We start from the raw sequence: 27,577 nt of genomic DNA, 5'->3' as shown, positions 1-27,577 counted from the left end.
AATAGCACTTCAGTAAAGTTGACTGAAAAAAAAAGGCTTACAAGTAGTTGCAAGTTTATTTTCACAAAGGCAGGTGGGAATATGGTTGGTTATTCTTACTCAGGCTATTTTGAAAAAATAAATAATTATAAATTTTTTGTGTCTAAACATATCTTCATATTTATGATATGTATATATACACATACAACCACATATAACAGAAAAATGATGTATTTTGAAGACTCTTAAATGTGTGTGTGTGTGTGTGTTTGTGTTTGTCTAAAGCAGTTAAATTTGTATTTAACGTGAATTGACATAGTACATGTTTATTCAACTTGGTGTTTATTTGCCATCAGCATGGGAAAGAGGGTGGAGGTGAAAGAGGAAGAGATATTTTAATTAGACCTGAATGGTAAGATGTCATATAACGTAACCCATTTTCCTTTTAAGTGAAAAATAACTACCATATGAAGTCATGGGCCCTTTTGAAAACTTACTTTAAAATTTCCCGATGCATTCTCCCGATGCAAAAATGTAATTTTTGTTTTTACAATAAAACCATTTGTATGAGACAATAGTACAATGGATACGTTTTTGCATATACTAATGTTCTTCTTTAATATTTCCAAGAAAACTTTCACACGGAATTAATCATCTAAAAGGCTTACGTGACTTTGTCTTCACTCGTTTTGTTGTGTGTTCATAAAATCATAGATAGTCTAATTTTTAGACAGAGTGTACATCAAAATATTTTACATGCTGCTCTGTTGTCTATGAGCAGATAAGAGGTTATCTCTGTTTTACAACTGAAGAGGCAAAATACAGAGTAGTTTTATAACTTTCCCATGGTCACATTTCTAATGCTCAAAGAGTGATTAATCTTAATAAAGAACTATAAACAAGATTAATGAATGATTATGATTTAAGCATTTTTCTTGGTGTTCTGCCTTTAGCATTTCTCCAGGTTCAAGCTTTATTAGCATCATATATAATCATACATAAGTAATCCTAGTTAATCTTAAAATAGTCTTATTAGGGAAAACATAAATTATAGGATGTATTATTTTTTTAATATACTGCATTTACTTTTTTGGATAAATACTTTTTAAAATTTAATTTCTTTTTTTTTTAACATATGATGAATAGTTTAAAATTTTTTTTACCTTATTATTGGAGTATAGTTGATTAGCTATGCTATGTTAGTTTCAGGTGTATAGCAAAGTGATTCCGTTTACATATACATATATCTATTCTTTTTCAAATTCTTTTCCCATTTAGGTTATTACAGAATATTGAGCCAAGTTCTCTGTGTTATACAGTAGGCCCTTGTTGACTATTTATTTTAAATATAGTAGTGTGTATATGCTAGTCCCAAACTCCCAATTTGTCCTTTCCTCCACCTTTCTCCTTTGGTGACCATAAGTTTGTTTCTCAAGAATAGACTGCGTATACTAATGTGGAATCGGAAGTGATGAATATGAATATGTTCAGTGCTGGCCTTAAAGCACTGAACAAATGTTACTATATTCTACTTGATTTTATCTTTCTGTCATTTATTTGCCATTTTTTCCTAGAATCCTGAGTAGTACAATGCATACATTTGCAGAGAAAATTGATGTCTGACATTTTTGCTAGTTAGGAAATAATGCTGTTGCACTACAAATAAATATATAATTTAATATCAACATCTACATATAACAAAGTTTCAGAGAGTGATCTAATTAAAATGATAGAAATGAAATTGCTTTTGAACAGATACCAAATCCGTATTTGGTGTCATTGTGACTTGTCACTCTATTCAGTAATCTCATAGCATTATTTAAATGTGTGTGTTTGTGTGTGTGTACCCTCAAGACTGTTTCGTGGCAACATGTTTTATTTATCCGCTTTAGTTTTCTGTGTGTCTAGCTCAGACTTTTCAAGTCACCAAATGGTTGCATCAGAACATGCTGGCTAGATGTCCTCTCCCAGTGATAATGACTTCTCCATGCTTTAGTTTTCAAAGAAGCTCATTGTACTGCTTTTCTCCAAATGTAGTCACAAGTCCTTAGCTAAATCACCCCAGATCATCCGAGCTTACACTGTCACTTGTACGAGACATATGAAAGATTTGGAGATAACAAAGGGAGAACACAGCACAGGAAAATAACTCTCAATGGTAACACAAATCCATATACAGCACAGACTCTTTTCAGACCAGCTGCCAACCTCTCTCAGCCTCCCCCATACAGCACAAGTAGCTTGCTCCTCACCACCAAAACCACTCAGGCCTCCAGGCTGGGAATCTGGGCCAAACCTTGGCCCCAGATTTACTTGTCCTACTATGAAACTTTCCCAGGCTTATTCATACTGAGAACAACTCTCCCCTTCTGGGAAACCCCTTCTCTCTTCACAGGATTATGGTCAGGTCCTGTGTGGCACTAACAAGAAAATCTTAAGTAGGCCATCGTTGGTCCATTTCCTAAATCCAATGTTTACACATGGCCAGTATAAAATAGAATGAAGTACAGCTGTGTTGGTTAAAGTAGGGTCAGAAACCCAAAGTCTCATGGGCTTGGGCTTCCCCAAGTCCACCTCAACCACTCCCCAGGCTACTCTGCTAGGTTTAGAATGAAGATCACATCTTTTTAAAAAGAAATTTATTGGAGTATAGTTGCTTTACAATGTTGTGTTAGTTTCTACTATACAGCAAGTTATACAGATATCCGCCCCCCTTTTTTCGGCTTACTTCCCATTTAGGTCACCACAGAGCATTGAGTAGAGTTCCCTATGCTAGGTTCCATTAGTTATTTATTTTATACATGGTATCATCAATAGTGTATATATGTGAGTCCCAATCTCTCAATTCATCCCACCCAAGATCTCATTTTTAAAGTATCTTTTCTCCTAGGAGTAGTTTATCGACAGCCTCCTTTTTCTGTCTCATCATGAAATCATTTTTGCTTTAGAGAAACCATTGGCACTGGCACTGATAATGAAAGAAAGAAAGGAATTTTTTATCAGATATAAGGGAAAAAACTATTCTTATATACTTACTATTCTAAGAAAGAAACCCATAATTTTAAGACTTACAATGAGCTAGACAGTTGCTTTTAAACATATATTATCTGCCTCAACTCTCTGATAAAACTGTTAGTCTCCATATTATAGTTGATGCAAATGAGTGCCTAAAAAAGTGAAGTTATATGGCTTAGGTCATAATGTTTTGAGGTAATGAACTGTGTGATGCTAAAAGCTGCATTCTTTCCATTCCCCTTTTCCATCTGTGGAAGCTTCAGGAAATGTATTGTGCTACTTTAATTTCTGCTAGAATGTATTATTGTGCTGTGCATGCTAAGTCACTTCAGTTGTGTCCGACTCTTTGTGGCCCTGTGGACTGTAGCTCACTAGGTTCCTTTGTCCATGGGTTCTACAGTCCATAGGGTCACAAAAAATATAGTATTATGATCTATTAATGCCTTGAGCAGAGAAGTAACTGGAGTAGAGCCTGTGAGCCTTGAAAAGCACTTTGTAGAAAGAAAGTGAAGTCGCTCAGCCGTGTCCGACTCTTAGCGACCCCATGGACTGCAGCCTATCAGGCTCCTCCATCCATGGGATTTTCCAGGCAAGAGTACTGGAGTGGGGTGCCATTGCCTTCTCCGTTGTAGAAAGAGGGGAGTAGTTAATGAGCAAGTTGAGATTGGTAAGATTGACAATGTTTAAGAGGCAGAAGACACATACAGACTGTGTTGTCCTGTGCTTGCTATGCTAAGCCGCTTTAGCCATGTCCGACTCTTTGCGACCCTATGGACTATAGCCCACCAGGCTCCTCTGTCCATGGGATTCTCCAGGCAAGAATACTGGAGTGGGTTGCCATGCCCTCCTGCAGGGGATCTTCTTGACAGGGATAGATCCTGAGTCTCTTATGTTTCCTGCATTGGCAGGCAGGTTCTTTACTACTAGCACCACCTGGGAAGCCCTCTATATGCACACTACTATGTGTAAAATAGATAACTAATAAGGACCTACTGTATAGCACAGAGAACTCTTGTCAGTACTCTGTAATGACCTATATGGGGAAAGAATCTTAAAAAGAGTGGGTATATGTATATGCCTAACTGATTCACTTTGCTGTACACCTGGAACTAACACAACATTGTAAACCAACTACAGTCCAATAGAAATTAATTAAAAAAAAAAAAGGCAGAGGAAAAGTCCTCACAGAACTTCTCGGACAGGGGCATGGAAAAAGAGAAACTTTAGAAACTTCCAGCAACTCCGTGCTGTGTATCTCAGTGGGCTACTAGATACACCCTCTACTTTTTCTTTTTTGCCGTAAAAAGAAGAATACAATAAATTTTCAACTTAATGTTGAAAATGTTGAACTAGCTACAGCTGTATCACCACTCTCTTCTGAATCACTCAGCTGCAACTTATTAAGCATGAAATGTGGAACCCAGGATATAGAGACAGTCTTTACTAACAAAAGGGAGTGAGTGAAGTCGCTCAGTCGTGTCCGATTCTTTGCGACCCCATGGACTGTAGCCTATCAGGCTCCTCCATCCATGGAATTTTCCAGGCAAGAATACTAACAAAGTTTGAAACATTTTAATATTTATACCCACTGATACCTGTAACTATTTATACTTGCGAGCTGGGTAAGATCTGACTTTGTTTCAATGGTTGATAACCTATGATCTTAAGTTTAGTAGCTTAAACAATTTATATTCAACAAAAGCAGTTACTGATACATTTCCCCTGCCTAAAGTTGATGGGAAAATGTCCTAAATAGGACACATAATTGGAAGAAAAAACAGCTTAAAAATAACACTAAATCCTGGATGTGTTTAAGGGCTAAGAGTCACATTCACATGTAGTGTGAAATCTTCCTTTTATTCAGAACATGGCTGACATGTTTATAAGATGGAGTTCTTTTTCAGACCAGAGAATCCCACAGATGTCTCATCTGGGAGGACTTACGAACTATGTGACTTACTTGTTATTGTTAATAAGACAAACTGTTCAATTTAGAAATCATTTCTTATACTTTTCATGGCTTTTTGCACATTTCCTTTGTAGCTTTAAAGGGATCTTTTGTGTTTTTAATAGTTTACTCTTTCCAATAAAAATAGCTAAAAAATAAAACTACAATAGGCATTGTGAGTCTACCACATCCTTGGAAGCTACGTTGATATCTTACTGATGTTAAAAGGGCCACAGAGGCACAGACAAAATTCTCCAACTGCTTTCGTGAATGTATAGAGGGCATTTTGGTCATGTTGCATGTTGTAGCTGCCAATGTAAGTTTTCATAGTTGTTTAGGAAATTGGATTATTTAAATATGTGCAAAGTATTCTAAGTCAAATACTTAGGAAGTCAAAGGAAAATGTTTTAAGGTCCTATGGGCTAGTTAAGAAAACATAAGGCTTCACTTCTGTAAATGGACTCTACGCTGACAGCTTCGATTTTACCTGTTTTTTAATACTTGAACATATATTTCATTGCCTGATTGAGGTCCAGTATTCAAGGATGGGTGAGATCGTCTCTCAGTCTATTATATTTAGGTATTAAAGTGTTCATTTAGCTCTCCTCTTCCTTGCCTTCTCTATCAGTTACCTTCTCCATTGCCTCCCTAATTTAGGGGCTCATATACCAGTGCATTGAACAGATTAGTGAAAGTCTTAGTAATTTTCACATGATATTTATCCATACCTATATTACCATGTTCCATTATTTAGAATCAATTTTTATCACTAGTGATAAATAGGTTATAAAATTCATGAGGTCAAGGATCATGCAGTTTTTCCTCTTAATCTCTATATTACCACTGTGGCCAAGCACTTATATCCAGTGAATGTTAAATGAATATTCGATAATTGGATGAATTAATGCCACCCATTTCTGGAGAGAAAAACTGAAGCACATGACCTTTGAGACTGTTTTAAGTTAAACAGTAGGTAGGTAGAAGGTGAGGAAATATCTCATATCTTTTTGTGATTCTAATCAACCTTTATTTCTCATCAGACCTGTTTCAGTAAAAAAGTGTTTTTCATCAGATCTGTTTCAGTAAGATATAATTCAATTTATTATAACAAGTGTGATCTACTTTACAAGCTTGGGGTGCAAATTAGGTCATGTGGTAGTCAGCAGTGCTGTTTACCAAATATTCTCAGCTTCCTGCCTCCTGGTAACATGATAGAATTGTACTTCCTGGCCTTCTTATAGTGGGAATGGGACCATGTGACTTGATCTGGGCAAAATGTGAACAGAGGATATGTCATTCTTAGGACAAAGCATTTAATATCCAGTCGGAGACCCTACAGAGTACTCATTCTGTTTGGCACAGTGGACTGGTAAATGCTTGAGATGGTTCTTCTCTGTCAACTTGAGTCCTTGAGTAATTAAACAGAGCAGAGTCCACTATGGACCCAAAGTTGTTGTTTGGCTTAGGAAAGAAATGAATCTTGGTTGTTTTAAGCCATTTATATTTGGGTTTGTTTTTGTTCCCTGATGCTAGGAAAGATTGAAGGCAGGAGGAGAAGGGGAAAACAGAGGATAAAATGTTTGGATGGTATCACCGACTCAATGGACATTAGTTTGAGTAAGCTCTGGGAGTTGGTGATGGACAAGGAAGCCTGGCATGCTGCAGTCCATGGGGTTGCAAAGAGTCAGACGTGACTGAGTGACTGAACTGACTGTGGCATAATCTAGCTTATCCTAACTGATGAAAATACTTTCCTTATTTTTCCAATTAATCTTTGGGATAAGGATAATCATCTCTCTTCTCCATCAATTAGTCCTCCAAAATTCTGTGCTTTATTTTATCCAAAAAGCTCAGAAAAAAAGACTGAAGCCTTATCAGTCCATGACTGCCTTTTCTTTATCTCTGCCATGGTTTCTCACAGACAGGTGGTTTTTTGTCCACTAGAGTGAAACTACCCTTGCTGGTCCAGATCTCTGCATAGGTCTAAATAGTGCTACCTGTCAAGATATCGGCTGTTTAAATTCACATTTATATCCTCAACTGTTGCTCAAAGTATAGCAGTGTGACAGGGTAGCTGAACCACAGAACTCACAGTTGACCTTGAACAACATGAATGTTAGGAGTGCCAATATCCCATGAGGTCCAAAATCTACTTGTAACTTTTGACCCCACCCCCTGCCCAAATTTAACTACTAATAGCCTTTTGTTGAATGGAAGCCTTACTAATAACATAAATTATCTGATTAACATATATTTTATATGTTATATCTATTATATACTGTATTTTAAAATAAAGTAACTTAGAGAAAATAAATTGGTATTAAGAAAATCATAAGGAAGAGCAAATACATTTACACTACTTAACTGTATTGATACTGTAGGTTTATGTCATCTAAGATGAGTTTTTTGAGTTTGGAGTAGAGATATGTTTATTATTTCAGGACCATGAAAGGAGAAAAGGTGGCTCATGCCCTGAAAAGCCTCATGCTCATTGAAGGGTTTCTGGAACGCATTTTTAAAGGCAGGTGAGGGAAGATGACTTGCAGGATATGTGATGGGCTTATGTGCAATTCTCTGGCTGATGGTGAGGCAGCAGGGTGGTGTCACAGGTTAACAGGCATCAGGGTTGTGTCCCTGCAGTTAACATTATCAGTCCTTAGGCTCCAGGAAGCCTGGGGCTGTGTGCTCTTGGTCACCAGGTAGTTCTTCCATTTGTTTCAGGGTTTGCACATCTGCAAAATGATAGGAAAATTTACATCAAATACTATTATCTAGATACTTCAGAGAGGAGCTAAAGCAGGTATGAGAGATGGCCTGTCCTGGAAAGGCCTCACAAGGTCCTGCTTGGTTACAATTCCTCCCCCTTTTTGGTACTCCTTCATCCCGAGGAGAACAAGTTTTGAACAAGAAAAGGAATGAAGGTTAAAACAGAGAAGTTAATCATTATCTTGGTGGAGGTGTCCACAGGATCCTGCTTGGTTACAATTACTCCGGCAGACACTGTTTCAAGAATGGCTTCTGAGTCTGACAAGCTACTCCACTTTTACTTCCAGGTACATTTCTCTCCTCAGTGGCCAAAGCAGAAGTCACCATTAGTGATTCTGATGCTTTTCAACATGTATTTTAAGCTTGAGACACATTTCAGTTTGGACTAGCTGTATTTCAGGTACTTCACAGCTAGTAATACCTTATGCACAATGAGGCTTTAGGCTTTTGGTTCTTCACTTACTGAATGATATGATTTGTAAAGAGTATTTTAGCCCTCAGTTTTAAAATTCTAATTCTGGTTAAAGCTCACCAATGATGATATACAAAGTTCTTTCTCATCTCATAAATATGCACAAACAAAAGAAATTATTGTTAAATATCATCCAACAAGGAAAATGGCAGATTAACTAAAGGGAAATTTTACTTGCATTTATTAAATGATATCATAATATGTTTATATTATGACAAAGTTAATAAAAATTTTAAAAAGTAGAAACAAAATGCTCAATAGAATTGTATATAGGAAAAATGATAAATCTCATGAATAAATCTCTGATCAGTGTTTTGGGGCTGTCCTTATAGACATGAAAGTGTTAGGGAAATAGTGAAACCAGAGTGGCCAGAGCAGGTGGGAATCTGATGAGACATCTATTTGGAAAGGAGCTTATTGGGATGTGCAGAAAGTAAGAAATACATGTGGATATTATTTGGAAAAGAAGATGGTAAAAAAAGGTGATGTAAGATGGTAACTTTTTTCAGTAGATGACAACCACCATGCCCAACCCAGCATTATTGTATATAGGGTACCAGTTTCCAGACCTTTCACATGTGATCCGTGACTTCTATTGGGTTGGCCAAAAAATTTGTTCAAGTTTATCCACTCCATAAGATAATTGCAGAAAAACCTAAATGAACTTTTTGGCCAGCCCAATAGAACTGAAAGTATTTCCTTTAAACTGAGTTGGAGGGAGGAAGCATTTTGGACTTTCAAAATACTAGCAAAGGAGAGGTGATTTCTAAAGAGATCATCATTTCTATTATCTCTAAGAGTGTATCCTTTCTCAACCACAATTCTAAACATGATGGTGGCTGCAGAGATGGAATTGTAAGAGACACCTAACTGGCTCACCTTCCTCCTCACTTCCTTCTGGACAAAATGCTGTCTCTGTTTCCTGCTCCCCATTTCAGATGCCACAGGAAGCTGCCCTGGTTTGTGGTCAGATGTAAGAAAAGGAGGTTGAAACCAGCACTTGCAGGGAAGCCTCAGAAGCTGGTGCTTAAGATTTGCCTGCCACCCCTTGTTATCCTTGTTACAGGATGCCACAGCGTCAGGGGAATTTTCTGAGAAGTTTGTGGGTAGCTTGTGCATTCTCATTAATTAGGAAATTAGATTGTTGACTATAAATTGGAGATTTAGGAATGTCTTTATTTAAAGTTGAGGAAATGAAGCGTGGGAGGTTAGATGATAGCTATGCTGTTTACACCAAATTGCAGTGGTTTACTTGCTTTTGCTTTGGGGGTCATATTAACTTCAGCACCAGAGCCAGTCCCCTCAGAAGGCTCAGTTCCCTGCCAGATGGGTTTGTTTTACAAGATTTCCTGTATAAGCATGATTCTAAGTAATACAAGTAATCTTATTGATTGCAAGTCTTCTTTCTCTTCCCCCAAACTCTCCATCTGATTTTTTTCAAGATTGTCTTGTCCCGTGTAGAAACAAACTTAAAACCCAATTGTTTTTGATTTCTAAAGTCAAATTTCCCTAGGCTTACCAGCTTGTGGATAATACATAATAGATTGTAATATCTCTGTTCACTAGTATAATTCCAGATTTCTAGAGTCCCACTCTTAAGCAGTCCTTTTTTCCTTCTTTCTTTTCTTTTAAATTGAAGTATAGTTGATTTATAATATTGTTTTAGTTTCTGATATACAGCAAAGTGATTCTCTTATATATATATATATATATATATATATATATATATTATTTTTTGTATTCTTTTCCATTATGGTTTATTACAGGATATTAAACATAGTCCCCTGTGCTATCTAATAGGACTTTGTTGTTTATCTTTTTTATATACAGTAGTTTGTATCTGCTAACGTCAAACTCCTAATTTATTCCTCCCTCACTTTCCCCTTTGGTAACCATAATTTTGTTTTCTATGTCTGTGAGTCTGTTTCTGTTTTGTAAATAAGTTCACTTTTCTTTTCTTTGTCAAGAGACATACACATTCAGAATTTCTAAAGAATCAAGGTAGAGATCTTTTTCCTCCTAAGTTTTGTGGATTAGGTTCAATTAAATAAGTGTTCATGTGTTTAAAGGTTTGCCCATGGAGTGAGGATGGAGCTCAAAATTCTGTGACTAAAGACAGTTTAAAAGGTTGAATAAAGTGCTGTCTTGACCTGAAAAAAAAAAAATCCATCTTTACTTTGATATGCAGAATATTTAAGTACATTTTTTAGGACTTATGTTCAATACTCTGTTCCAGTATTTCTTGGTTGAAACAGCATGCATCACTTTCATTTTAGTATAGCAACATACATGAAATTCTATGAATCTGAAGCCAATTCTAGTATAGAAGAGGATAAAAGGGCTGTGTTTTTTAGGTGACACATTTACATGAAATTCAGAACTGCTCATGATAGTAGAGAAACAAATAAATCCAAGCCTATATGAAGGATCCTGACCTTGGATGATGTGAAAAGAAGCAAATAGCTTTCAGGGTAATAATTGCAGAAACTGGAAATATGTAGTGTGTTACCTCTGGAGGTATACTCTAAAATTTCCTTGTTATTCAAGTTTATCTTCTATGTTGTGCTGACTGAAGCTCCTAACTTATTTGATCAGGAACCACAGGGAGAAACTGCAGACCTGTGGACACCAGGCTGGCCCTGTGGACTGTGACCACCGAGTACATGTGTCTTCACCACAGATCTATGTGGTGTTAGTGCAGTTCACCACAGATCTATGTGGTGTTAGTGCAGTGGATTTCTGAGTGACAAAATTATACTGCTTCGAAGCATTTTTCTGTAGAGTTTGAGTCTGTTATGGAAATAATGATGTTAACCACACAAAAGCTTGGCTTCACATTGTGGTTCATTAACACAAAATTCCATGATGTGGAGGATCACAGTAACCTCACTCTTTTCCCTTCCAGTATTGAATGGCGGCCCCTCTGCCGAGGAAAGCCCAGGCCTGTAAGATATCCTGCAAAATAAGATCTAAACATTCAAATGGCCAAATTTAAAGTGTATTCAAAAATCCAGAATTGCCCTTTGCCCAAAAGTTTTCATTTAAAACATCTGGCATATTAAATTAACTTCCTTCAGCCTTTTATAAACAAACTATTTCAATTTTGCACTGGAACTAAAAATGTTAATTTATTTCATAGACCTCTTCATACAACAACACTTAGGATTTTAAGCATGGGTTCACCTTTAGATAATCGCAGCTCAACTTCATTGAGTGAAGTAGTGTTCCTTTCTCCCCCAATCTTGTCTGTTATAATACAGGATTAAATTATAGGTCTACCCTTAAGCTATGGGTATGTATTTACTCAGAAAGTGTGAAAGTATTAGTCACTCAGTTGTGTCCACCTCTCAATTGTGACCCATGGACTATAGCCTGCCAGATTCCTCTGTCCATGGAATTTCCCAGGCAAGAATACTGGAATGGGTTGCCATTTTGTCCTTTAGGGGAATCTTCCCACCCCAGGGATAGAACCCACATCACTTAGGTCTCCTGCATTGGCAGGCAGATTCTTTACCACTGCACCACCCAAATACATAATTAAAAAAGTACTTTTGCTAGTATTTTTATTTGCCCAAGATAACCCATTAGAAAAAAAGTGTTTTCCTTTTATTTGATTTGAAGTAGTCTATGAGTTTCTAGAAGACAGAGATTGCATTTTATTCATCTCAGAATTCCTAGCAGAATCTTGTGTGATGGTTTCAACAAGTAGCTCATCCAAAAATATTTGTGAGATTAAATTAAGTTCCTCTATAACAAATGATACTTCTATATTGAAAAGTAGGATTGCAAGTCAGTTCACTTGAGATTTTATTCTGAGTTTAGATGGTTCTAGGACTTGCAGTCTGTATAAATGATGGCCCTTAAGCCTGTTCAAGACATGGGAACTTGGGTCTAGGGCAAGATAAGTAGGCTAGAAATGGAAGAAACATCTCAGTCTCATTTAGTATGTCCTGTTTTTCAAAATTCAACTCATGGTCTTGCTATACCTTATGCTAATTAATAAGCATGACATCTGATTTAACATTTCATATTTGATATGTATAAGCCTGCTCTATTGTCTGCTGTTTCTAGAGTGATCATCCCAACATGCAAACCTAATCATGTCACTTCCTGTTTAAAATTCTTCAATGGCTTCTTAAGATATCAAGATAAAATCACACTGTTTATAATGATTTACAGTGAGTTCAGTTCAGTTCAGTAGCTCAGTTGTGTCCGACTCTTTGCGACCCCATGAAACGCAGCACGCCAGGCCTCCCTGTCCATCACCAACTCCCGGAGTCCACCGAAACCCATGTCCATCGAGTTGGTGATGCCATCTAACCATCTCATCCTCTGTTGTCCCCTTCTCCTCTTGCCCTCAATCTTTCCCAGCATCAGGGTCTTTTCCAATGAGTCAGCTCTTTGCATTGGTGGCCAAAGTATTGGAGTTTCAGCTTCAACATCAGTCCTTCCAATGAACACCCAGGACTGATCTGCTTTAGGATGGACTGGTTGGATCTCCTTGCAGTCCAATGGACTCTCAAGAGTCTTCTCCAACACCACAGTTCAAAAGCATCAATTCTTCAGTGCTCAGCTTTCTTTATAGTCCAGGTCTCACATCCATACATGACCACTGGAAAAACTATTCTTTCACTTTCATCAAGAAGCTCTTTAGTTCTTCTTCACTTTCTGCCGTCAGGGTGGTGTCATCTGCATATCTGAGGTTATTGATATTTCTCCCGGCAATCTTGATTCCAGCTTGTGCTTCTTCTAGCCCAGTGTTTCTCATGATGTACTCTGCATATAAGTTAAATAAGCAGGGTGACAATATACAGCCTTGACGTACTCCTTTTCCTATTTGGAACCAGTCTGTTGTTCCATGTCCATTTCTAACTGTTGCTTCCTGACCTGCATACAGGTTTCTCAAGAGACAGGTAAGGTGGTCTGGTATTCCCATCTCTTTCAGAATTTTCCGCAGTTTGTTGTGATGCACACTGTCAAAGGCTTTGGCATAGTCAATAAAGCAGAAATAGATGTTTTTCTGGAACTCTCAGTGAGTAACACCAGGCTTTTATATTGAAAAGTAGGATTGCAAGTTGGCTCACTTGAGGGTTTATTCTGAGTTTAGATGGTTCTAGGACTTGCACTCTGTATAAATGGTGGTCCTTCACCACTCCCCAGCTCTCCACTCTCTTCTCCAGGGAGCTGGAGGCACCAACAAACAGCCTTCTATCAGTCAGTCCCCATTCTGCTTTCTAGAGCCTTGCACAGAAGAGAACAGGGCCTCCTCAATGCAGGGGCAAGATTCCATGAAGATGTCTCCTCTCTGCTGAGGTGTATTTTGAAGGGATAAGACGGTACTCTGTGTGCCCTTTCTGGGTGTTAACAAGTAGCTTTTTCTATCTGCCTCCTCTCAACAGGTTTTGGGGTTAATAGCCGACAAATGAGCTCCCCGTAAGGACTGTGATGTTCCTCTGTTCTCCTCAAACAAAGCACAGAGGGGATGGTTGTGGGTTCCTTGAGAGTGACATGAATCTGGTTTATTATTAATTTTCAGTTTGTCTTCCTAGATCACTGGCCCTTACTCTGAAGTTGGACACTAGAAGCATCTGTCTTTAGAATGTGAGAGGATGGCATTTTTTCCCCCTCCTCTTCTACTAGTTACCCCCCATAAAATGTAAATATATATTCAAGGGAAGGAGTTTACCCCCATTCATCCTTTTAATAGCTTGATGACCTTAGTGTAACCATTCTGAAGCCTAAAATATCTATGCTAAATCATTAAGGGCAGAAAATAATTTTCCTTCCAGTTGAGGGAGGGGCATTTTGAATCCCCTATCCACTTTCAAAGGAAAGGAATCAGATCGTAAGATAGAGCCAGTTTGGGATGCTTTCTGTAAGCCATGATGCTCAGTAGGAGTGAGTTAAAGTTTCCTTTTCCAAGAAATTATCACACCCCTCAGTGAACAGCCTCACCTTTGCCCTCTTCCCATTTGCTGCAAAACTGGTATGCTTGAGATCTGGAAGTTCACTAACACCTCATTGTGAGTGGGAAGAATAGAACAGAGTGCCGGGGAGCAGGCGAGGACAGGAGGTCAGTGCGTTGACCCGGATTTGGAGGCTATGGTTCCTTGAACAACTTCACCCTCGCCCCGCGGGCTTCCTTGACTCGCCTTACTCGGTGTTGGGGGCTATGCGCCCTCTGCTGGGAAGAGCAACACCTGCAGCCACCACATTAACGCATTTCAGGCTTTTAAAATGCGTTTTCAGGGGCAAGAATTTCAGGGGCAGATTTTCTTCTCAAGAGCGATGCTGTGCTGGTGCAAGATGATGGTCATGAATACAGAGAGTTAGGTTGTTGAGTACAATTTCAAGTCTGATCTGAGAAAACAAAAAAGAACTCATTTTACGTTCCACCCGGGTCAACTCCATACCCACCTGTTTTCTCTCTCTGCCTTAGATTTTTGACGTATTTGAACACTTTGCCTATGTGTAGCCTAGTTTTTTTTTTTAATATTAATATTCCAATTTCAGGGCTTAAAACTTCTTTTGAATTTCATGTGCTTACTTATTTATTTTTTTGTGATTCAACAAACATTATACATATCAGGCACCGTGCAGGGTTGTGCAGGGCACTAGGCGATGGAGGATGAAAGAGCTGTCTGGATAATTGAGAAGCTCAGTCCAGAGGGAGACCTTATATAAAAGGGCATTAATGGGACTTCCCTGGTGGTCCAGTGGATAAGACTGCACCCCCACTGTAGGTGGCACAGGGTTCAATCCCTGATCAGGGTAAAACCCTGCATGCCATGCAGCACAGTCAAAAATCGAGGAAAAAGAGCATTAATATTAATAAGAAAAGGGACAAGTTGTTTGGAAAGCACTGAGGTTGGGATAACAACACTACAAAGGTACAGAAGTTAAGATATACTTCATAGGATAGAGAGGTAAATACTGAGAGATGTTTGTGTGTTTGCCTGTCGGTCAAAGTGGTCAACAGCAGATAGTAGGTGGTAGAGTGAAGGAGTGGTCCTGTGTGTGACTCAAGAAAGCAGAGCCTGTAGAGAGGCTGAAGTCCATTAAGTGGAGAGTGGAGCAAGCCTAGAGTGGTGGTTTAGAGCCAGCTTATGAAGGGCCTTAACCAACACGTTAAGCAGATTGGATTTTATTCAGCTGGAGATGGGAAGTCATGGGAGCACTGTAACCAGGAGAATATAATGACTGCTCTCCATTAAAAAAATTTATTTACTTTTGGCTGCATTAGGTCTTAGTTGCATCATACAGGATCTTTTATTGGGGAGTGTGGGCTTAGTTTCCCCAAAACTTGTGCGATCTTAGTTTCTATGTCGGAGATTGAACCTCTGTCCCCTGCATTGGCAGGAGAATTCTTAACCACTGAACCAGGGGAGTCCTTACCCTTCAGTTTAGAAATATCTCCAGAAGGTAGAAAATGGATAAGGGGTAAGGGAATGTCAAAATACCAACAGGGAGGCTATTTAACAAACTGTTGGAGTGGAAAAGAAAAAGGAATGAGGGTGGAGATCCAGGGAAGGGATTAATTGGAAGGCTGATGGTGGAAGCCCATTGGATGTAGAGAATGAAAAAGACGGATGAAAGGAGGAAGGCTTGACTAGTAGGTTCAACAGTGATACCAGGGTGAGCAGTAAATGACTCACAGCCATGAGTTTCACTTTGCATTTGAGGTGACTGTATGTAAGGATACCCACTGTATATGGGTATGGAAAGATGAGTTTTGAGCTCAAAGAGAGGCAATGGCTAATGGGGAAGATTTGGGACTCACCAGCTTGAGTCTGAGGAACCAGTGAGATGCCACGAAGAGTCTTGGTAGAGACAGGGAGATAGAGGCAAACTTGGAACATTTCATGTTCTATTTTACTTAGTAGAGTAAGGTGACTATTTTAATACCTCCTTTTTAAATATCAAATGTTGTCAAGGATGTGGGTGTTGGCTCTTAATGAGAAACCTATTCAGAAGTAAGTTTTTATTTTATTCTTTTTTTTAAATGTACTTCTACATGATAGAGTCTTGAGTCTTCTTTGTGGAGTTCATTAGCTTTAGCATCTTGGATTTTATGTCAATGTATGTTTTCAAAAAATCATATTAAATCATAAATGACTTAAAAATAAACTCTGCATGAATTTGGTCTATACGGGTTAAGCCTCGATTAAGCTATAGATGTGATAAAGTGTCAAAGATTGGGTTCACATTGTGCATTTCCATTAAAAAAAAGATTGGGTTCATTTTGGGTGGCCTTTGGGATGGGAAAATGGAAAAAGATCTAATTTCTCCTGATCTTGAGGGAATCAACATTTATTTTCTTAAAATCAATGGATTTACTTTTTATTTAATAAAATATTTATTTATTTTTATTTATTTGTCTGCACCAGGTCTTAGTTGTGTCGTGTGGGGTCTAGTTCCCCAACCAGGGATTGAACCCAGGCCCCCTGCATTAGGAATGTGGAATCTTAGCCACTGGACCAGCAGGGAAGTCCCTTCATTTTAAAATCTATATTCATAGGCATAGCTAGTTCTAAAACAATGCCTAGAATTCTAATCTCTTAATGAGGAGGGAGGAATTTAGAGATTATGCTGTAAAATCTTATGTTTTATAGATGAGGAAACTGCCCAGTAAATTTAAGAAGCACTGCAGGCTGTATCTTATGCCTCTTTAGGGGATTCATAACTCACATTGTCACATTAAAGGGTCAGAGGAGTTTTGCAGGAAAGAAAGTACTAATTTTGTTTAACTTAGATTTCCCAGTCTTACGACTAACCCAGTATTTCTGAGTTTGAATAATGGTGTTTTAAATGTTTGCTTTGTAATTAAGTGGAGTAGTGTAAAATTTCAAACTATTAGCCATAAAACTAAGTTTAGTTAGTGAACATTATTGATTCCTTTATATTTATGGGCATTGTGTTAGGTACGTAAGAACATAAGGATTACTCACAAGATATCAATAATAATCATAGTAGTAGTAGTAGCTAAAACTTGCTGACTGCTCACTAGCTGCTAAGAAATTTGCTAAGTATTTTACATATGCTATCTCTTTTAATCCTCCCAACCCTGCCAAGTAAGTGAGTAGTATTAGAGTACTGCATATGTAAGAAAAGAGAAAATTAAGGCTCAGAGGGGTGAAGTGATTTTCTTTTTTTTTTTTTATTTATCTGTTTTTTTAACTTTACAATATTGTATTTGTTTTGCCATACATTGATATGAATCCACCATGGGTGTACATGTTTTCTTAAGATCATAGACCTTGTGAATTACAGAACTGGGATTCAAATGTATCATGAAATGTTATGGAAAAAGCAATGAATTTGAGTCAGTTCTACTGAGGTGGGCCAACCAAGAGCCTGTTATAGAGAGTGAAATAAGTCAGAAAGAGAAAAACAAATATCATATATTAGCACATATATATGGAAACTAGAAAAATGGTACCGATGAACCTGTTTTCAGGGTAAGAATAGAGAGACATAAAGAACAGACTTGTGGACACAGTGGGGGAAGGAGAAGGTGGAAGGAATTGAGAGAGTAGCATTGAAACATATGCATTGCTACTGCTGCTGCTAAGTCACTTCAGTCGTGTCTGACTCTGTGGGACCTCACAGACGGCAGCCCACCAGGCTCCGCCGTCCCTGGGATTCTCCAGGCAAGAACACTGGAGCGGGTTGCCATTTCCTTCTCCAGTGCATGAAAGTGAAAAGTGAAAGGGAAGTCACTCAGTCTTGTCCGACTCTTCATGACCCCATGGACTGCAGCCCACCAGGCTCCTCCGTCCATGGGATTTTCCAGGCAAGAGTACTGGAGTGGATTGCCATTGCCTTCTCCGACATATACATTATCATATGTAAAATAAATGGCTAGTGAGAAGTTGTTGTATAATGCAGGGAGCTCAGCCCAGTGCTCTGTGACAACATACAGGGGTGGGATGTGATGGGGTGGGAGATGGGAAGGAGGTTCAAGAGGGAGGGGACATATGTATACTTACGGCTGATTATGCTGTTGTATGGCAGAAACCAACACAACATTGTAAGGCAATTATCCTCGAATTAAAAATAAATTAAAAAAAAGATGTTATGGAAATATACCTGAACGAAGTTTTTGGGCAACCCAATAGTTTCTGTCTGATCCCATCATTCACATTCGTAACACAACAGCACTGTCCTTAGAGAATATACAGCCTAAATAATGTCCACAAACATTCTCAAGATGGGTTTCAGGTATCTTGACTTCAGAATCTTAAACTGTCATGTCTAATGTTAATCCTTGATATTACCTTGACAAGTCTTCCATATTTAACAGACAGCATATCGCCTTTCTCTCTAAATCTGAAGCTCTTGGTCTCAAGCTGTTCTTTGTTGCAATATAGTATCTCGTTTCTTCCATATTACATAATGCAACATATATGAAGTAGATGAGGATATAGCTAATTTACAACTTTCCTGTATGGTTCCTGAATATTCCTTTTTAATTTTTTTTTAAGTGGGGAAATTGGGCACTGTATTTTAAATCTTCTTTATACACTCTAGGCAATACTTAAACATTTAACTCTTAGCAATTTGTGTTTTTAATGGAATAGGGTTTTCCTTTTGGGTCATTTTCATAGAGTAACTTGGGTTGTCCAAACATACTCTGAAATACGTTGGGGATTATGGTTTCAACACATGTAAGCCTAAGGCCAAAGTATGAGTAACACATGATATTTTGTTACATTTCATGAACTAACCACTGTTTTGTGGTATAATGCAAAACATAGCTAAGTAGTTTAGATCACTATCAGGCATTGCAGGGTTAGGTTTTCAATTTATGTGATTACTGAAAGCTCATTAGAAGTATATTCTCTAGCTCTAGGGAATGCAGCCTAGAAAACTGTGGTTTCCCTTGTGAAAATGATATATTTTTAGTTCATTTGTTATGTTTTTAGTTTATCTCAATTATATCCCTTTGTACTTTTAGGACAATAGTTGAATTTATAAATAAAATAAACTTACAAAATCTATTTACCAATGAGCCAAAAAGGTTAAAAAAAAAGAAAAGGAAGAAAACACATTATTTTTATTAACTTAAGCTCGGTCTTTGGAATATCACAGATTTTCTATCAGTGAAACCACTATTACAAATTTTTCTCTTTAGGTCGTATCAACTGTGATGTGGTAGAAAACTCTAAATTCAAGTTATGGCTCTAGTACACACTAGAAAAGCATTTTGACTCTCTGATTTTTGGTTTCCTCACTTAAAAAATTGGCCTACCATCATGTGCTCTGCTATATGAGAGCTCTTCTGAGAATGCTAGGAATATGAGCTTCACAATTACACATACATGGAGTCATTTTCCCTTTCTGACTCTGTGATCTTGATTAAGTTATCTAATCTCTGAGCATTGGTTTCCTTATTTGTTAAAAAATGATAATGATAGTGTCTACATGATTGACTCATAGGCACATCTCCTTTCATTGCACTAGACTCTGTTGTGCTTCAGGATATTGTGTTCTTCACAAATTGAAGATTTATGGCAACTGTGCACGCTAAGTCACTTCAGTCATGTCCAACTCTTTGCGACCCTATGGATTGTAGTCTGCCAGGCTTCTCTGGCCATGGTATTCTCCAGGCAGAAATACTGAAGTGGGTTGCCATGCCCTCCTCCAGGGGATCTTCCCAACTCAGGGATGGAACCCAGGTCTCCACCCATTGCAGGCAGATTCTTTACTGTCTGAGCCACCAGGGAAACTCAATAATACTGGAGTGGGTAGCTATCCCTTCTCCAGCGGATATTCCTGACCCAGGAATCAAACCAGGGTCTCCTGCATTGCAGACGGATTCTTTACCATCTGAGCTACAAGGGAAGTCCATCTAAGCACAGATAGATGATCAAAACAGCCACAACATTCCCTTAACCCAAAGTCTAATCCAGAGCAAGGTCCAACTCCCCTCAACTCTATGAAAGCTGAGAGAGGTGAGGAAGCTGCAGTAGAAAAGTTTGAAGCAGCAGAGGTTGGTTCATTAGGTTTAAGTAAAGCAACTGTGTCCATAACATAAAAGTGCAAGGTGAAGCAGCAAATGCAGATGTAGAAACTACAGCAAGTTATCCAGAAGATCTACCTGAGATAATCAATAAAAGTGGCGACACTAAACAATGGGTTTTCAAGGTAGAAGAAAATGTTTTGTTATTAGAAGAAGATGCCATCTAAGACTTCCATGGTTAGATCGGAGAAGTCAATGACTGGCTTCAAAGCTTCAAAGGACAGGCTGACTCTATTAGGGGTAATGCAGCTAGTGACTTTAATTTGAAGCCAATGCTCATTTACCATCTGAAAATCCTAAAGTCCTTAAGACTTGTGCTAAATCTATGCTCTGCTCTATAAATGGAACAGCAAACCCTGGATGACAGCTCATTTGTTTATGACATGTTTTACTGAATATTTTAAGCCCTCTGTTGAGACCTATGACTCAGAAAAAGAAGATTCATTTCAAAATATTACTGCTTACTGACAATGCATCTGGTCACTCAAGAGCTGTGATGGAGATGGACAATGAGATTATTGTTGTTTTCATGCTTACTTTAACACACAATAACCAACCTATGAACCATAGAGTAATTTCAACTTTCAAGTCTTATTATTATTATTTAAGGAATACATTTCATTAGGCTGTAGCTTCCATAGAGAGTGATTCCTGTGATGGATCCAGGCAAAGTCAATTGAAAACCTGCTGAAAGGGATTCACCATTCTACCTGCCATTAAGAACATTCATGATTCATGGAAAAGGTCAAAATATTAACATTAACAGGAGTTTGGAAGAAGTTGACTCCAACCCTCATGGACTACTTTGAGGAGTTCAGGACTTTACTGGAGGATGTAACTGCAAATGTGGTGGAAATAGCAAGAGAACTGGAATTAGAAGTGAAGCCTGAAGATGCATATGAATTTCTGTGATCTCATGGTAAAATTTCAGTGGATGAGGAGTTGCTTCTTACGGATGAGCAAAGAAAGCAGTTTCTTGAGATGGAATCTACGCCAGATGAGCGTGTTGTGAAGATGGTTTAAATGATAATTGTGTGTGTGCACTCAGTCATGTATGACTCTTTGCAGCCCCACAGACTGTAGCCTGCCAGGCTCCCCTTTCCATGGAATTTTCCAGGCAAGAATACTGGAGCAGGTAACCATTTCCTACTCTAGGGGATCTTTCTGACTCAGGGATTGAACCTGCATCTTTTGTGTCTCCTGCCTTGGCAGGCAGGTTCTTTACCACTAGTGCCACATGGGAAGCTGAAATAACAATTAGGGATTTAGAATATTATATAAACTTAGTTGATAAGGCAGAGGCAGGGTTTTAGAGGATTGATTCCAATTTTGAAAGTAGTTCTCTGTGAGTAAGCTAGTATCAAACAGCATTGCATGTACAGAAAAATCTTTCATGTAATGAAGAGTCAACTGATGGGGCCAACTTCACTATTCTGTTATTTTAAGAAGTTGCCACAGGCACGCCAACTACCTCTTTCAACAACCACCTCTTCGATCAGCCATCAACATTGAAGCAAGACCCTCCACCAGCAAAAAGATAATGACTCATTAAAGGCTCAGATGATGGTTATCATTTTTTAACAATAAAGTATTTTAAAATTAAGCTATGTACATTTTAAAAGACACAATGCTATTGCATATTGAATAGACTACATGCATGTGTGTGCATGCTCAGTTGCTAAGTTGTGTCCTACTCTTTGTGACCCTAAGGACGGTTGCCTGCCAGGCTCCTCTATCCATGGGATTTCCCAGGTAAGAATTCTGGAGTGGGTTGCCATTTCCTTCTCCAGGGATTGAACTCTCATCTCCTGCTTGGCAGGGGGATTCTTTACCACTGAGCCACCAGGAAAACAAATAGACTACAGTATAGTGCAACATAATTTTTTGTGCGTTGAGAAACAAAAAGATTTGTAAATCATTTTATTGCAATATTCACTTTATTGTAGTGGTCTGGAATTAAACCCATAATATCTCCAAGATATGTCTGTATTGTGGGGATTAAATTAGATAATGTATGTAAGTACAGACCAGAATGGGATGCAGGGTAGTTTTGCACTCCATGTTAAATTCTTTTCCTTCTTCCTTACAAAATATGTGTTATAATGATTTTGTTCTTTTATATACTTTATTTTATATAAATATGAATACTTCTAAAATTGCACTTAAAACTCTTAATAAATAACATGAAAGCAACAGCTGTGGCTTATATAATAATATACCTGATACCTGAAGAACTGGGCCTAATTTGATTCAGCACATTTACTGAATTTTTGCTATGCAAATACATTGGACTAGCTAATGAGAACTGATCTCTTTCTGAAATCTTGGTAAGTCTGCATTACAGAATAGGGAGTTTTTGGTTTTGTTTGTTTTTTGTTTCATTTTTCGCAAAGTAAGAGTTCATCATTGGCAATATAGTAGCCATTACTTGGTAATAATATATGTCCTGGGTTTAAAATAAAAACATTGACCTATTTTAAGAACTGAAATATTGTCTGCAGAGACCATTCTTCTGTGAATCTAGAGGTCTTTCTATATGAGGGCAGCAGGATGATGCTCTGAAAAAGATGTGTGTGAAGCAAACAATGTAGCATCCATCTGTGAGTCTTAAGTAGATGCACATTTGCTGAAATAGTCTGACTTGTGATTTTGGAATAATCATTTAAATTGGGCTGTTTATCTGCAGTGCCTTTAACTTAATTCTCGGAGACTTTTTCTCTCCTTGCATTGACCATCAGGAAGCTTAAAAGTGAATCTATCATCCAGTTATAGTCACCTTGTGATATTTTAGCTGGTCTCTCATTTTTCTTGGCCCTGCTTATTAAGTGTGTCTTTTATTAGTGATCTCATAAAGTTTATTGAGTAAGGGGGAGTATTCATATAATAAATAAATAATTCTAGTTAAACTTTTTGTTAGAAGAGACCAAGTTCCCAAATGAGCCAGACATTTGACTATTAATGGGTAAGAAAAACCTGGATCAGTTTACATCTCATCTGCTCTCTCTTGGAAAATACAATCTTTTTGGCAATCCCCAAACTGAGTGTTTGTAAATGAGGTATTCTTAGAAGAGACCAGCAGATCCCCACAATTTCTGAACTGCCCTTGAAATCAGAGTGCTAGCTTGAACAACAATCCTGATTTTTAACAGTGTATTATGTATGGCTCCACCTTGCGCCAAGGGGATTTATTCATGCTTATGGCTTCAAATTCCATCATGAGCCTCTGCGTTGCTCCATTTCAGTTTAAGATTAATTATGGTAATTCTCAAAGCAACTGAGTACCTGTCAGAGTTTCTGTCTGGATCAGCACTCCTCCCCTGATCCAGAACTGGGAAAGGTGTGGAAAGAAGTAGATTTGGGGGAAGGACATGCCTTTTTGACATTTCCCCTAAACAAGATTGGTTCCCCACAAGGCTTTGATGTCCCACTGTTAACAGTGCACCCAGACACCTTCATGTATACTTGCTGTACATTTTCTCTCTCTCATACTTTTATATTTAATCAAGATATATCAGATTTAGTAATGAAACTCCAGAATGACCATATGCTTTGATGTATAATTCCTTTTCCAACATTGAAAATGAAAAAGCTATTAGACTGTGAATCTGTAAATAGTTATTCTCTCATTCAAGTTACCATAATTTATCAGTAGATTCAATTGTCTTTAGTATGCCACTTATACCCTTTTGCTGTCTCATGGTAATTAGTAATGACTTATTAAGGATAATGCCCTAGGAAGTTCTCGATTTTAGATCACTGATGGTGAGATGTGATTGAAAGAGGGCTGAAACATATTTGATGTCTTTTTCAAACTTCAGGAAATAGAGTTATTGGATCTTCATGCAGAGTGTTGGTTTTATTTTAAATCAAATGCTATCCCTATGTCATTTGTGCTCCATTGAGTCTCTTGGGGCAATAATCATGTGAGGAAAACAGTCACAAGATATACTGAGTTATGTAGTAGTACTGCTACTATTATTACTACTAGGTAAGTGTATTTTCAGTATCTGCCAAACTTTTTAATAAATATGTTCTATATATTATCTTATTTGAACTTCATAATCCTAGAAAGCAAATATTATTATTATCCTCATTTTGCAACCCTTTAAGGGCAGGCATTTTTATTATCTTCACTTTACAGGTGAATAAACAGACACAGACAGGGTAAGCCACTTGTCCAAGGTCACAGCCATTGAGCAGCAAAGCTGATCTTCCGATCTGGGCAGCTTGCATGCAGAGGTGTTCTTTAACCACTACTATAGAGCCACCTTCTTAGTCATTTTTTATTGTTATTATTTTATAAGTTTATACTGTACCTAGGCATTGCTGGAAGCTAGATTACCCCCTGATTTGGTGCAGCCTCCCAATGAGACTGTTATGATGATGGTTGTGATTATAAAAATGTGTTATGAAGTTTCAGTGTATGTGGTGATATATCTGATGGCTAACATTTATTGATTATGGCATGTCAGTCATCATTCAGAGTTCTTTACATGTGTTAAGCCACTCCTCCAGTGGCCTGACAACTGGACCCTCCCCTACTCTCAACCCATAAGGAGCTGGCTTCCCCACCCCATAGAGCAAACAAGGGAATCTGTTACTTGTTTTACTCCCTTGTGCTGTACCACAAGCTCCAGTAAAGCCTTATCTGGAAAAAAGAAAAGGAACCCCCCCCCCAAAAAAAAACCCACATGTTTTACATGCATTAAAACATTTAGTTCTACTATTACTTAAGTATCATTAAGGATAATAACTTCATGGGAAATAAATGGGGAAAAAGTGGAAACAGTGACAGATTTTATTTTCTTGGGCTCCAAAATCACTGTGGAGGGTGCCTGCAGTCATAAAATTAAAATACACTTACTCTTTGAAAGAAAAGCTATAACGAACTTAGTGTATTAAAAAGCAGAGACATCACTTTGGCCACCAACGTCCATTTAGTCAAAGCTATGATTTTTCCAGTAGTCATATACGGATGTGAGAGTTGCACCATAAAGAAGACTGAGTGCTAAAGAATTGATGCTTTTGAACTGTGGTGTTGAAGAAGACTCTTGAGAGTCCCTTGGACTGCAAGGAGATCCAACCAGTCCATCCTAAAGCAGATCAGTCCTGGGTGTTCATTGAAAGGACTGATGTTGAAGCTGAAACTCCAATACTTGGGTCAGCTGATGCAAAGAGATGACTCATTTGAAAAGACCCTGATTCTGGGAAAGATTGAGGGCAGGAGGAGAAGGGGACAACAGAGGATGAGATGGTTGGATGGCATCATTGACTCAATGGACATGGGTTTGGGTAGACTCCGGCAGTTGGTGATGGACAGGGAGGCCTGGCGTGCTGTGGTTCATGAGGTCACAGAGTCAGACACAACTGAGCGACTGAACTGAACTGATATATGCAAAGTACATAGAATGAGTAGTGTTCTGTAAATGCTAGTTATTATCCATATGTTACAGGCGAGGAGACTGAGACTTTACTGAGGTTAAATGCTTGCTTACAGGCATGTAGCTATTTAGAGACAGAGCAGGGCTTTGAACTGAGACAGTCATGTTCCAGAGCACATTTTCATGTACCGCACAAGCAAGAAAAATCAGGACCTTTATGAATTATTTCTTTGCTTTTACTTGCTCCATTTTCCAATAATTGAGGCTTTTGGTTTACTCATGAGAAGTTTAGTATCAGGGTTTAGAGGAAACGATTTGGAGTTAGCCTTCCTAGATTGGCACACCATCTCTGTCCCTTGATAGCTGTGCAATCTTGGGAAATTTACCTAAATTCTCTCTCCTTTGGGTTTCTCTTCATACAATGGAGATGATTATATATTATATATTGGGTTGTTATGAAGATTAAAGGGGAAAAAACCTATATAAAGCTATTTGTATGGTGCTGATCATATGATAGCATTCAAATAAGATTAACTGATGTTATTATGAATATTAGAAATAAAAGTACATTTATAATTCACAAGTATGCTTTGAAATTAGAGTCACAGATTAAATCCTGGGGGCCAAATTCAGTGAATACTTCTAGAAGCTATACCAGACTCTCTATGAAAGTCTGTGAATATGATTGTCTTATATTGAAAGTCAGAGTGTGGGCTATTATCACAGAGGTTTAGGGGGAACACTAGCTGGAGTAGAGACTAGGGGCATCAGTTGAAAATGCCAGAATGTTTGCTGCGTTTATTTGGGGCCCTTATAAATAGTGTTTAGGCAGTTTATTCCCATCAAGAGTTCACTTAGCTTCATCATGACTATTTTCTAGACCTGGGGTAGATGGAGAAGAGAGAGAGTGACAAAGAGCACACCTAGAGATTATTGTAGTGAGTGAGATGGTCACAGTGAGTAAAGTAAGTCAGACAGAGAAAGACAAATATATGATATCGCTTATATGTGAAATCTAAAAAAAAATGGTACAAATGGACCTATTTACAAAAAAAAAAGAAATAGACTCACAGACATAGAAAACAAACTTATAGTTAAAAGAGGATAAGGAGGGAGGAGTAAATTGGGAGATTGGGATTAACATATACACACTACTATATATAAAATAGATAACTAATAAGGACCTACTGTATAACACAGGGAACTCAGTAGTTTGTGATGACCTATATAGAAAAAGAATCTCAAGAAGAGTGGATATGTATGAAACTGATTCACTTTGTTGTACAGCAGAAACTAACACAGCATTGTAAATAGTTATACTCCTGTAAAAATTAATTAAAAAAAGAGCCTACACACGCAATGACATCTTGGCATTATGTCTTTCTCATTTCTGGCTCTTTTTTTTTAATTCATTTTTATTGGAATATAGTTGCTTTATAATGCTGTGTTAGTTTTTAGTGTACAGGAAAAGGAATTAGCTATATGTATACACATATCCCTTCTTTTTTAAAATTTATTTATTTTTTATTGAAGCATAATTGTTTTATAGAATTTTTCTGTTTTCTGTCAAACCTTAACATGAATCAACCATAGATATGCCCTCCCTTTTGAAACTCCCTCCCATCTACCTCCTCATCCCACCCCTCTAGGTTGACACAGAGCCCCTGTTTAAGTTTCCTGAGCCATACAGCAAAGTCTCATTGGCTATCTATTTTACATGTGGTAATGTAAGTTTCCATGTTATTCTTTCCATACATCTCATCCTCTCCTCTCCTCTCCCCATGTCCATATGTCTATTCTCTATGTCTGTTTCTCCACTGTTGCCCTGTAAATAAATTCTTCAGTACCATTTTTCTAGATTCCGTATTTATGCGTTAGAATATGGCATTTATCTTTCTCTTTCTGGCTCACTTCACTCTGTACAATAGGTTTGAGGTTTATCCACCTCATTAGAACTGACTCAAATGTGTTCCTTTTTATGGCTGAGTAATATT

At 37.9% G+C, this 27,577-nt stretch overlaps 1 protein-coding gene across 17 annotated transcripts in view; it reads left to right on the top strand.

Moving 5' to 3' along the window:
* The window catches only part of SUGCT (succinyl-CoA:glutarate-CoA transferase), a 714,763-nt gene that overhangs the window by 433,240 nt on the left and 253,946 nt on the right, over positions 1-27,577 (top strand). The window contains exon 14 of one of the 17 annotated variants that reach the window (XM_081537413.1): positions 7,384-7,397. The exons of the other annotated variants lie outside the window; for them this stretch is intronic. The gene's annotated coding sequence lies outside the window, so the exon portion shown is untranslated. Of the gene's footprint in view, positions 1-7,383; positions 7,398-27,577 lie in introns of those variants that run through there. 17 annotated transcript variants of the gene reach the window in all.

This window comes from Giraffa tippelskirchi, chromosome 10 (genome assembly GCF_054371585.1).
Source record: "Giraffa tippelskirchi isolate mGirTip1 chromosome 10, T2T-mGirTip1v1.2.pri, whole genome shotgun sequence".
In the NCBI taxonomy this organism is placed as follows: domain Eukaryota; kingdom Metazoa; phylum Chordata; class Mammalia; order Artiodactyla; family Giraffidae; genus Giraffa; species Giraffa tippelskirchi.
This window is presented reverse-complemented; position numbering and strand designations above follow the sequence as displayed.